Genomic DNA, 12,348 nt, shown 5'->3' on the forward strand with positions numbered 1-12,348 from the left:
TTCGAGATCTCTAAGGCACTGTTTCAGTGCAAGATGCAAGATGGGACTCCCGTAGGCCCATATGTACTCAAAATGATTGGGTACATAGAAAACCTACAGAGGTTGAGATTCCCACTTGGCCAAGAGCTGGCCACTGACCTGATCTTGTAATCCTTGCCAGATAGTTATAGTCAATTTGTTCTAAATTATAACATGAATGAAATTGACAAGCCACTGTCCGAGCTGCTTAGCATGTTAAGAACTGCTGAGCTCAACCTTAAGAAAGTTAAACCCAACTCTATTCTGATGGTACACTGGCCAAGGGCAAGGGCAAGTCCAAAGGTAAGGGAAAGTCCCAAGCCAAGGGTAAAGGCAAGGCACTAAAACCCAAAGGAGGGGTTGCTAAGGATGCTACCTGCTTCCATTGCGGTCAGACCGGGCACTGGAAGAGGAACTGCAAAGTGTACCTGGAAGATCTTAAGAAGAAGAAAAGTGAGACTTCCACTTCAGGTATATATGTTATAGAAGTCAATCTATCTATTTCTTCATCATGGGTATTAGATACCGGATGTGCTTCTCACATTTATATTAATGTGCACTGAGAAATAGCAGGGCATTGACGAAGGGTGAGGTGGACCTACACGTAGGCAATGGAGCACGAGTTGCTGCTATTGCTGTAGGAACTTATTCTCTATCTCTACCCTCTGGGTTTGTACTAGAATTGGATGATTGTTGTTATGTGTCAGCTTTGACTAAGAACATTATATCAATTTCTTGTTTAGACAAGAAAGGCTTTTCATTTATAATAAAGAACAAATGTTGTTCAGTTTATTTAAATGATATGTTCTATTGTAGTGCACCTCTGATGAACGGACTCTATATTCTAGACCTTGAAAACCCTATCTATAACATAAGTACCAAGAGGTTCAAGTCAAATGACATGAACCAAACCTATATCTGGCACTGTCGCTTAGGTCATGTAAATGACAAACGCTTATCCCATCTCCATAAGGTTGGTTTGCTAGACTCATTTGATTTTGAATCATATAAGACATGCGAGTCATGCCTACTGGGCAAGATGACCAAGATTCCCTTTAGTGGACACAGCGAGAGAGCGACTGACTTGTTAGGACTTATACATAGTGATGTATGTGGACCTTTCAATGTCGCTGCTAGGGGTGGTTATAGGTACTTCATTACATTTACTGATGATTTCAGTAGATATGGTTATGTGTATATGATGACACATAAGTCAGAATCCTTTGAAAAGTTCAAAGAATTCAAGAATGAAGTACAAAACCAGCTTGGCAAGAGTATTAAGATACTTCGATCAAATCGAGGTGGAGAATACCTTAGCCATAAGTTTCGTGACTATCTAGCTGAGTGTGGGATCCTATCTCAACTCACTCCTCCTGGAACACCACAGTGGAATGCTGTATCCGAAAGGAGAAATCACACCTTATTAGATATGGTACAGTCTATGATGAGTCTCATAGATCTTCCCATGTATCTTTGGGGCTATGCTCTAGACACAGCAGCCTTCATTCTCAGCCGAGTTCCATCTAAGGCTGTAATAAAGACACCATATAGGATATGGACCGGGAGAGATGCCCAGGTGTCTTTTATGAGGATTTGGGGTTGTGAGGCTTACGTTCGACGTCAAGTCTTGGATAAATTGGGACCCAAATCCGATAAGTGTTATTTTATTGGATATCCTAAGGAAACGAAGGGATATTACTTCTACATTCCCAGTCAACACAAGATAGTTGTGGCTAAGACTGGGGTATTTCTAGAAAGGGATTTTGTTTCTAGAAAGACTAGTGGGAGTACATTTGATCTTGAAGAAGTTCAAGATGTGGACCATAGCACTGAAGCCTCGATGGAAGTTGAACTGGAACCACAAAGTATTGTGGATGATGTTGTTCCATAAGGAGTTGAGGAACCACAACCAGTTCAAGTAGACCTACCTCTTCGCAGATCTCATAGGGTATGTCGTCAGCCTAAGAGATACTCATTTCTCTTGTCTGATCATGATGACGTTGTGCTCATTGAGGAAGAGCCTACCTCCTATCAGGAAGATGTGATGAGACCAGATTCCGAGAAATGGCTAGAGGCCATGAGATCCGAGATGGAATCCATGTACACTAACCAAGTCTGGACTTTGGTTGATCCACCTGAAGGGGTCAAACCCATTGGATGTAAGTGGGTCTTTAAGAGAAAGACTGACATGGATGGACTTATTTATAAGGGTCGCTTGGTAGCTAAAGGTTTTAAGCAAATTCATGGTATTGACTATGATGAAACCTTTTCTCCAATAGCGATGTTTAAATCCATTCGGATCATGCTTGCTATTGCAGCGTACCACAATTATGAGATCTGGCAGATGGATGTTAAAACCACGTTTCTGAATGAAAACTTGCTCGAGGATGTGTACATGACACAACCTGAGGGTTTTGTAGATCCACAGCATACTGGCAGAGTATGCAAGCTGCATAGGTCCATTTATGGACTAAAGCAAACTTCTCAGAGCTGGAATCTTCGATTCGATGATGTAATCAAACAGTTTGGTTTCATCAAGAATGAAGATGAACCTTGTGTCTACAAGAAGGTTGTTGGGAGCACAGTTGTCTTCCTTATATTGTATGTGGATGACATACTATTCATTGGGAAAGACATCTCTTCGCTGCAGTCTGTCAAGACTTGGCTAGGGACTTGTTTCTCAATGAAGGACTTAGGTGAAGCATCCGACATTCTAGGCATACAGATCTATAGAGATAGATCTAAGAGATTGCTTGGCCTAAGTCAGAGTACATACATTGACAAGGTATTACTTCGGTTTGCCATGCAGAACTCCAAGAAGGGATTTCTGTCGATGCCACATGGTGTGAGTCTTTCGAAGACTCAAAGTCCCTCTTCTAGAGAGGAGAGAGACCGCATGGATCAGATCCCTTATGCTTCGACCATAGGACCTATCATGTATGCCATGTTATGTACTCGTCCTGATGTCTCGTATGCTTTGAGCATGACGAGCAGATACCAGTCAGATCCAGGTGAAAGTCACTGGATAGCGGTCAAGAATATTCTTAAGTACTTGAGAAGGACTAAAGAATATTTCTTGATATATGGAGGCGATGACGAGCTTGCTGTAAAGGGTTACAGTGATGCTAGCTTCCAAACTGACCAGGATGATTATCGATTGCAGTCTGGGTTCGTGTTTTGCATAAATGGTGGTGTTGTGAGATAGAAGAGTTCAAAGAAGGACACAGTCACTGATTCTACAACAGAGGCCGAGTATATTGCTGCATCAGAAGCAGCAAAGGAGGTAGTTTGGATCCACAAGTTCATTACTGAACTTGGGGTGGTTCCTAGCATAGCTGATCCCATAGAGCTCTATTGTGACAACAATGGAGCAATAGCACAGGCTAAGGAACCTCACTCACACCAGCGGACCAAACACATAATACGGCGCTTCCATCTCATTCAAGAGATCATCGATAGAGGAGATGTGAAGATTTACAGAGTACCCACTGAGGCTAACATCACAGATCCCTTGACCAAGGCTTTGACACAAAGAAAGCATAATGGTCATACTAGGTCATTAGGCCTTAGAGCCTATACTGATTGGCACTAGTGCTAGTGGGAGATTGTTAGTTAGAGCCCTCGATCCAATCATTTGATGATTGTTATATGGACTCATTGTATCATATTTCTTATGTATATAACGACATTTGTTTATGGTTATTATGCTTACTTGTATTGGTGCCAAATAACTAAGTATAATAGCGTCCTTGAGTAGAAGGTTCTTACCTATATCAATCGATTGGTTGAATCGATAGTGAGATGATATAGGGAGCACTACTCTTAATCATTCCTAGTCAAGACTTAACATTCAGGGACAATGTTAATACGACGAGACTAGCATGTAGGTCAACTCGATGACTTGATCTCACAAGTCATGGATATGGAGATATCAAGTTGACACATGAGTATACATTGGAGAATGTATACTGAATGACCCGCCATGAGAAAGTATCATGGATCCTTATATGAGTGTCATATACTTTCTCATGTGGCTATTAGTATGACTATTAGTCCTTAGACCTGAAGTCACCATGGTTCCCTACATAATGAGTTACATACTTTGGCTTCGTCAAACGTCACCCGTAACTAGGTGGACTATAAAGGTGATTACTGGGTATGTAACAAATTATACGGAGGGATGTGAATGATGTAGATGGGATCTATCCCTCCTATATGATGGGAGTGACATCATTATTCTTGATAGAGTGAGACCACTAAGTGCATGGTCATGCCCAAATGAGTTAATATGAGATGTTGAGCTCATTTGATTGAGTGAGTCTACTTGGAGTTCAAGATTTAGATTGATTAGAGGATGACACGGTCTATGCCTCACATTGATCAATCTAGATGTCTAGGATAGAAGGACATTATCATATATTGTGAAGAGTCACAATTAGTAGTCACAAGGTGATGTTGGATCTCAACATTCTTGTAACTTGGGTAATGATGTATTGCTAGATACCGCTCATTGCTTATGCTTCTAAAAGGGTTTAGGAGCATTGCCAACGTTACAAGAACCTATAGGGTCACACACAAAGGGCAATTAGATGGAGATTAGGTTCATTTGATGAACCAAGAGGATTAGGTTCATGTGATGAATCAAATTGGATTAAGAGTAATCCAAAGTAAACTAATTGAGTTGGACTCAATTTGGTTCATGTGTTAAATGAGTCTAATTTGGACTTAGACTCATTGAGCCAATTTAATTCAATGAAAAGAGATTCATTAAATTAAAATTGACTTGAACCAATGGTTAGATTTGATCAACCATGGGAGAGAAGTGGTCAAGTTTGACTTGACTTGAGAGGAAGATAAAAGGTCGAGTTTGACTTGACCATTGCCACCTCATTTGTGAGTTGACATTAAGTGGGCCAATGATGATGTTCAACATCATCAAGGTTGGCTTATGTGTGTGCCACATCATGAGGGAGATCAAGAGTTGTGACTTTTGATATCCCATGGAGGTATATAACCTCATTTCAATGTGGCCGGCCATTTTATGTCATTGTGGGAGTTTCATTTTGTGTGTGTAACCTCCTTCTTCTTCCTCTCTACCTTTCTTCTCTCCCTCTCCTCCACCATTGCTGATCCTCTAAGGTTGCTAGCACATCTTTAGAGGTTCTCTCCATTGACTTGTTCGTGTGGATACACATAGAGGGTTGTACACTTGACAACCTTGAGATCCGGCAAACCTTGGATGAGCGAGATACGCGAAGGGCTTCACTACAAAGGTATAAGTCTCTTCCTTGTAGATCTAGGCTAGAAAACATGTACACGAAGTTTTTACAAAATTTTATAACTTCGCACGGATCCGGTGGCATGGGATTCGGGGTTTTCTCAACGTAAAAAGCGGTTTTTGCGGCCCGAAAAACCCAACACCTCTTCCCCTTCCTAGATCTATGAAAGATGGCTTCTTTTTTGTGGACGGAGGAGGTTGTGCTACGGTGTTGCGGCAGCAAGCGTTTCGCCAAGGAGCTCACCTCCGCCTCACCGTTTTCCGACTCCACCATGCAATCCAGTCCTCCTGCGGGATCAGGTTCAACAAGGTCGCACCTTTGCTCCCCTCTTCTCTACTCTCGATCACCCTCGCTGACCCCTTTCCTTATCTTCTAATTCTTCAGATCGACGTCGCTGGATGGCTCGAGGCCTTCGCGGCTCACCGGCCGATCGGATCCATCTCTCCCTCCGTTTCGCAGCCACTTTTCTTCCAATCCCTCTCATTCCTTTTTCTATTATGGAATTCTTTTAACTTTTTATTGTTGGCCGGATTAGGTGGTCCAAGGAAGAACAATCTGCTGCAATGGCTACTGCCAATGATACCACATTGCAGGTGGATCTGATCATGTTCCCCTCTTTATTTTAGAGATCATTCTTTTAATTTGAGATTTGAATTCTTTTTCTTTCTTCAAACTGTAGGAATTGGTGGACTGGAATATCCGTTACCAAGAGAAGTTTGGGTTGGTGTTCCTCATCTGCGCCTCTGGAAAGGGCACGCTGGAGATCCTTGTTGAATTGAAGATAAATTGCTAAAAGAATAAGTTTAGTTTGGTCATCTCTTGTTCATGCCTCACGTTTCAACTTCAGAAAAATGGTTTGGTTTCACATTTACTCTTCAAACACAGTAGATTTGAATGTCGGGTAAGACTATGGTTGTATCTTAAGGTTGAAGCTCTTATAATATCTTAATCTTCACAATATAATTGTTATCTTAATAACAAGATATATATTACATGTAAGCCATGATGATTATGAGTCTAGCTCACCTCCTATTGTCCATTTTACCATCTTGGAGAATCGACTAACTAAATTTAGATATCAAACGATGCAGACTTCGTCAAGCTTTGCATAGAAATTGGAAATCGTGACTGAGAGAAGCACCTTCTTGATGTTATAAATCAGCACAATATGCTTATTTTTCTGGCTGGCTAGATCATCTTCTTAACATTATCATGCTATATGTAAGCCATGATCGACGCCCCTTCCTCTTCCCCTTCCTAGATCGACGCCGCCACCACTTTCCTCCTCGCCGCTGGCATTTCGGTAATTTTTCCTTTATCCATCGTCGCTACTGAAGTCCTTCCTCATCTTCGACAGTTTCATCTTCTTGATCTCTTGATTGTAAGTATTAATTGATTGATACATATAATGTGTTTGATGAATTTCCTCAAACACTACCCTGAGTTGATTTTATCATTTTTGTTTGCTAGATTGAGGAGTTGTTATTTCCTGTTGCTAAGTTGGTTTTATGTATTCCTTGAACTATCAAGTTTCTTTTATGTATATGGTAATTTTTTTCACTGATATGCCATGTTTTCTGGTTTATAAATTTACCTCTTTTTGTTGTTGTTGTTTCTATAGGATTTGTGTGTTGGGCTTCTTAGACGCGCTACATATACAACTTAAAGGCTTTGATTATTAAGTGAGTATTTTCTTTTAACCTTCTTGATAAATTGATTCATGACCAACTTAATTATGATCATTAAGGATTCGCCAGCCTCTCCCTCAGCCGCGGCGGCTCTAGCCGGGACCACGGATGGGCCTGCCAATGACGAAGGGAATCTCTCCTATGCCAAAGGGCTTGCCAAGGAAGCTGCTTTCTTGTTCCAGAACCGACGGTTCCAGGAGTGCGTTGAAATATTGAGCCAGATTTTTGATAAAAAGAGAGGTGATGTGAAGGTGCGTCTAATTTATCTTTCGTTATACTGTGATTCTGTTGTCTGGTACATTTCTGGTTAGGGGGATTCTGAATACTAATTCTCAATGGAAAGTGCTGCTCAAATGACGACTTAACCGTTTGTAGAATAGATAACTGAAGAAGACAAGTCTCTCTTGTCCAATAATTACTTCAAGCATTTATACCAATCTTCTAGCATATGTAGATGCTACTACATATCCAAGCTATGAGCAAACGAAAGGTCCTTTATGATGAAAAATATATAAGATTTTGGGGCTTAAAAAATGGTGAAAAGATGAACAGAGCTTGCACATGGCTTAATGACCTAAGGATATCTTTTATGAAATTGCAGCAAATGCATGACAGCTGTAATTCTACGGTGAAACCAACAAGTAAGAGCAACAGGATTTTAACTTTCTCTATGGTCAACCTTGCATAACGAAACTTGTAGATTCCTACTCTGTGTTGTTTGCTATGAAGAAGAGTGTACTGTAATCATGTGTGAACTGTGGATATTGTTGATTTCAGAGTCAAAGTCATCAGCCTGCATTAACTTTAGCGTCCAAATATTAGATGCTAAGTTGTTAAGATTAAACCTCAAGGGGCCCTCCTCACCTTTTCTCGCACCTGACCTTTCATAAGACTTCAACTCCTAGTGTGTTTAGCATTTGCATTCCAGATTCATTACATTTCATGTGCAACAAGCTTAGATTCTTTACCACAAATAAATTCTTAGATTTAGTGTTTTTAGAATGTTTAGGTTCTGTGAACTGTTGTGATAATGGAACCTGTTGTCTAGTTTATTTCTTCACTTTGATTATCATTTATCATTGATTTAATCTGTATTTTAGTTGAAATATAATTCAACATCAACTCTTAAGGATTTTACACTGACTATATTTTACTTAGTTCTTCTCCATACGAAAATCAGTTGACCAGTTATTATACAAATCAAGAATGTAAATTCCTCAAATTTGTTCTATTTTAATTGAAATCTCATTGCTTCCCAAAGATGACAGTGATCTAATGATTCTTTGCTGGGTTTGATATGAAAGAAGAAATTGCATATTTGGTATCCACACTTCTATTTTTTATGCGAAGGCTTTTACACTGTTTGTCTTTAGGTCTCCCTAATAGTTGCAACTCAGGGTTTGATGTTGTTTCTCCATGTCAAAATGTATTAATTGGCTGCTATATGAAACATGTCTATTTTTTCCTCTAATTATTTCTATTTTAACTAATATCTTACTCATTTTTAAAGTACATGATGATTTGTTGTTGACTTGTATACAAAAGAAGAGAAGTTTATTTACTATGTGTAGTTCTTGTTTGTGTGAACCTTAATCATTTTCTTTTTATTTCAGGTTCTTCATAACATTGTTGTTGCAGAATACTTTTGAGATGGTTGCACTGATCCTAGGAATCTCCTTGATGCATTAAACAAGGTTAAAGTAAGTTTACTGAATCACAGGTACTTGGTTTTTTGAATTAATTTATGAAGATAAGTTCTCATCTTCATACTGACATTCTTGAGGAAACAAATTATTAAACATTAAAGCTATAATCATATTAAACATATGATATTATATGACATGATTATACTTAACATGTATGATAAGGTTAAACATGATCTTTAGAATCATCCATTCTTTTATAGCAGAAAAGTCTGCTGTTCCTTGGGAATCATGTCTTCTCCAAATCATGGTATTTTGAATATTGCTAATATTTTATTATCTATTTCATGTAATTTCACCATTTTCTCTATCTTTTTTTTAAAGTTGGAAATAATTTAATCCATGTTTATCCATTCAGTCAATATTCTATGATTTCTTAAACTAGCATTGTTCTTGCAACTGAAAAGATATTTTACATGCACTCTTTGATTAATAACTATATTGGTTATAGGAGCAGAGTGAAGAGCTTGCACATACTTTTGTGGACCAGATTGACTCTGAGAATAGCTGCCTAAGCTATATGGTTTCAGGGTCTAAAGCTAATAGTGCTTCAATTCATCAAAGTGCTGATATAAATAGCGGTAGAGTTGTCCGTGCCCAAGAGTTTGATGTTTCAGTAACAATGTTGAATATTGTATGAAGTTTAACGCATTTTGTCAAAAAATTTCTTTCCATAATTAGTGAATGAGTTAATAAATTGCTCTCTCCTTAGTATTTTTGTTAATTTGGTTCTTCACAGGCAATCATTCTCTACCATATCCATGAGTATGCATAGTCATTATCTGTTCTCAAAAAGCTGTTCCAGAATATCGAGCCAATTGAAGAGGTATGCCTTAATTTAATCATCTTATGAGTTATTGATAAGATGATTCTTTTTATTCTGCCTTGCTATTTTTTCCTATGCAGCAAATAGCTCTCCATGCATGCCTTCTTCTACTGGATGTTGCATTAGCTTGTGAAGATATTTTACAAGTCTCAGTAAGTTTCTTTGTAATCAACATCTTTTACTTTTTTATTTTCCTCAATGATGTCTCTTTTATTTTTTTTTAAATTCACAAAATGAAAGTGCTACAATATTTGTTTTTATGTGTTGTTACAATTTATAAATCTCAAGTACTCCAGAGTTGAAATTGATGAAGTACGGTTTGAGTGGGCTGAATATAGAGCCGTCAATTTGGGTTGGGCCTATTGGGTTGGCCCGCCCCGCCAAACAATTTAAGCAGGTTGGGTTGGAATTTTATCAACCCAAGTCCGTCGTGGGCCGACCCGCCTAGGCCCGCGACCCGCGCGGGTCGGCCCGCTCGGGCTTGGGTTGGCCCGTGGGTTGAAAAACACATGTAAGCTAAGTTTTAGGCCAATTTATTATCTTTCTTTGTTATAATTTTGAAATAAAAATAGTACTTTTCATCCAACATAAGTACTCGTTTGTGTTTATTTATATTTAAAATACATGTTTATGTATACATTTAATTGTAGAAAACTTTTTTGAAGTAAAATGTTGAAGATATGAAATATTTTTTAATTTTTTAAAAAATTTTTGATGGGCCTGCGGGTTGGCCCGCCAAACCCCCAACCCGCCTTAGAATGGGTTGGGTTGGAAATTTCCCAACCCGCCAAGTTGGCGGGTTGGCCCGCCCCGCCCTGCCAAATGGTTAACCCGCCACGGGTTGACCCACCCCGCCACAGGTCGACCCGCCCCGCCACGGGTTGACCCGTTTGACATCTCTAGCTGAATGCATGCTAGATTACATTTGAGTAGGAAAGGTATTTGATTTTTGAAAACTTTAGATGATGCATGCATTTGCATGGAATGTAAATTGCGGATGCTACCTTGATGTATAAAATATCTATTACCTTTTGATATTGTAAAAAGAATATTTGTGTAATTTATGGATACTAACTTGATGTGTACAATATCTATTACCTTTTGATGTTGTAAGAAGAATATTTGTGTAATTTGTAGATACGGACTTGATGTGCACAATATCTATTATCTTTTAATGTTGTAAGAGTAATATTTATGTGTTGGTTACATGGATATTGACTTGGTGTGTTTAGATACACCGATGTATAATAATATTAACTAAATTTTGTACTATTAAAATGTTGTATAATATTGGGGTTTCACTGTTTCAGAAATTGAATCGGTGTTGTTAAACAATACTGATATTACATCGGTTTTCCACCACTGCCAAAACCTGTGTCATTAATTGATATTACTCAGTTTTACATCGTTGATGGAATTGGTGTTGTTAATATTACATCGGTTGTAAACCGCTGCCAAAACTGGTGTTATTAACATATATTACATCGGTTTTACACCGTTGCTGAACCGATGTCATTAAGTGATACTACACCGGTTCATAACCGATTCGAAAACCAGTGTCGTTAAGTGATACTACATCGGTTATAGCCCGATGTCTAAAATGGCAGACCTTTTACATCGCCTTCATAGACATCGGTCGATTTTGTAATAGACAGCGGTGGAAAACCGTGTCTATAAGGGTTTTTCTTGTAGTGAAGCCTTGGGAGCTTGGTTAAGGTTGATGAAATTGGACTTGGTTAAAGTCTAATTAGTAGTCAACAAGTGATCAAGAGTTCTTTGTGTTCCAAGAGGTCTTGGTGAGTATTGTGGTGTGATTTCTCCACTCATAAGGAGGCTTCAGCTAGCCGGAGGTTCCGAGGACTAATCCACCGACTGATTGAGGGATCGTCCATCTTATGGACAGCCGTGGAGTAGAAGCAAGTTAGATCAGGTTTGGGATACCGATCTAATGTCTCCAATGCTAAGGGAAAGTCTTATGCTAGGGTTGCATATGACTATAGAGAAGTCAATAAATGGCAAGGGAAAGTCATTTAAAGATAAGGAGAAACTAACCAAGGAAAAAGTGTCTAGGGTTAAGAAGATTAGGTTTGTAGGCCAAGTGTCACCGGAGGTGCACCGATGTGGCCTAGCAATTGTGGAGGAGTCACCTAGGGAGGTGACCAAGGTTAAGAGCTCTAGAGGGAGTTCAAAGAGTCAATTTGGGACCCATGACAAATGGATCTCAAGTGGATTTTACTTGGGAGTTTAGATTGAGTCATGAAATGTGCTAACAGGTTTGAAGATGGATTTGAGTCTCAACCTTAGGGAATTGACACAATTGGGTTGTGTTTCATGCAAGGAAATATGACATTGGAGTCATATTGCATGATAATTAGTTTTGGATGTATAAATGTCATATAAACCAATGCTATGGATGCATTGTGGTTTAGTATGAGCAAATGCATCAATAGGAAGTCAAAACTAGGACATTAGGTCAAGATCCTTATCGCCGAAGAAGTCAAATTCTATCCATCGGAAGGCGCCTTCCATAGCACCGAAGGCGCCTTCCATGAACAGTATGAAGGTGTTCCTTCCAATACTTAAAGGTACCTCCAGTACTATTCACTCAAGGCTTCATTTTCTTCTTTTACCCTGCAAGTTAGGTTAGTCCAACAAACTAAATAATAACCTGCAAGACAATATTAGTACAGTAATAAGCAATAATAATTAGTTCATATCTTCTCAGGACCAAGAACTAGTCAATGTCTTAGTTTAGGAATCTAAAATAGACCTAAATTGGACCGACGCCTACTGTCCCTCAATCGGGATGCATCCTCACCGAGTCACTCTCCTCT

The 12,348-nt window shown here is 39.0% G+C and overlaps 1 long non-coding RNA gene across 1 annotated transcript; it reads left to right on the plus strand.

Moving 5' to 3' along the window:
* Nucleotides 1-9,282: 9,282 nt before the first annotated feature.
* Nucleotides 9,283-9,681, plus strand: LOC121977652. The gene is made up of 3 exons (XR_006110990.1): nucleotides 9,283-9,322; nucleotides 9,428-9,514; nucleotides 9,595-9,681. It is a non-coding gene; the product is annotated as an uncharacterized LOC121977652 (long non-coding RNA).
* Nucleotides 9,682-12,348: the final 2,667 nt, after the last annotated feature.

This window comes from Zingiber officinale, chromosome 4B, assembly GCF_018446385.1.
Source record: "Zingiber officinale cultivar Zhangliang chromosome 4B, Zo_v1.1, whole genome shotgun sequence".
Lineage (NCBI taxonomy): Eukaryota > Viridiplantae > Streptophyta > Magnoliopsida > Zingiberales > Zingiberaceae > Zingiber > Zingiber officinale.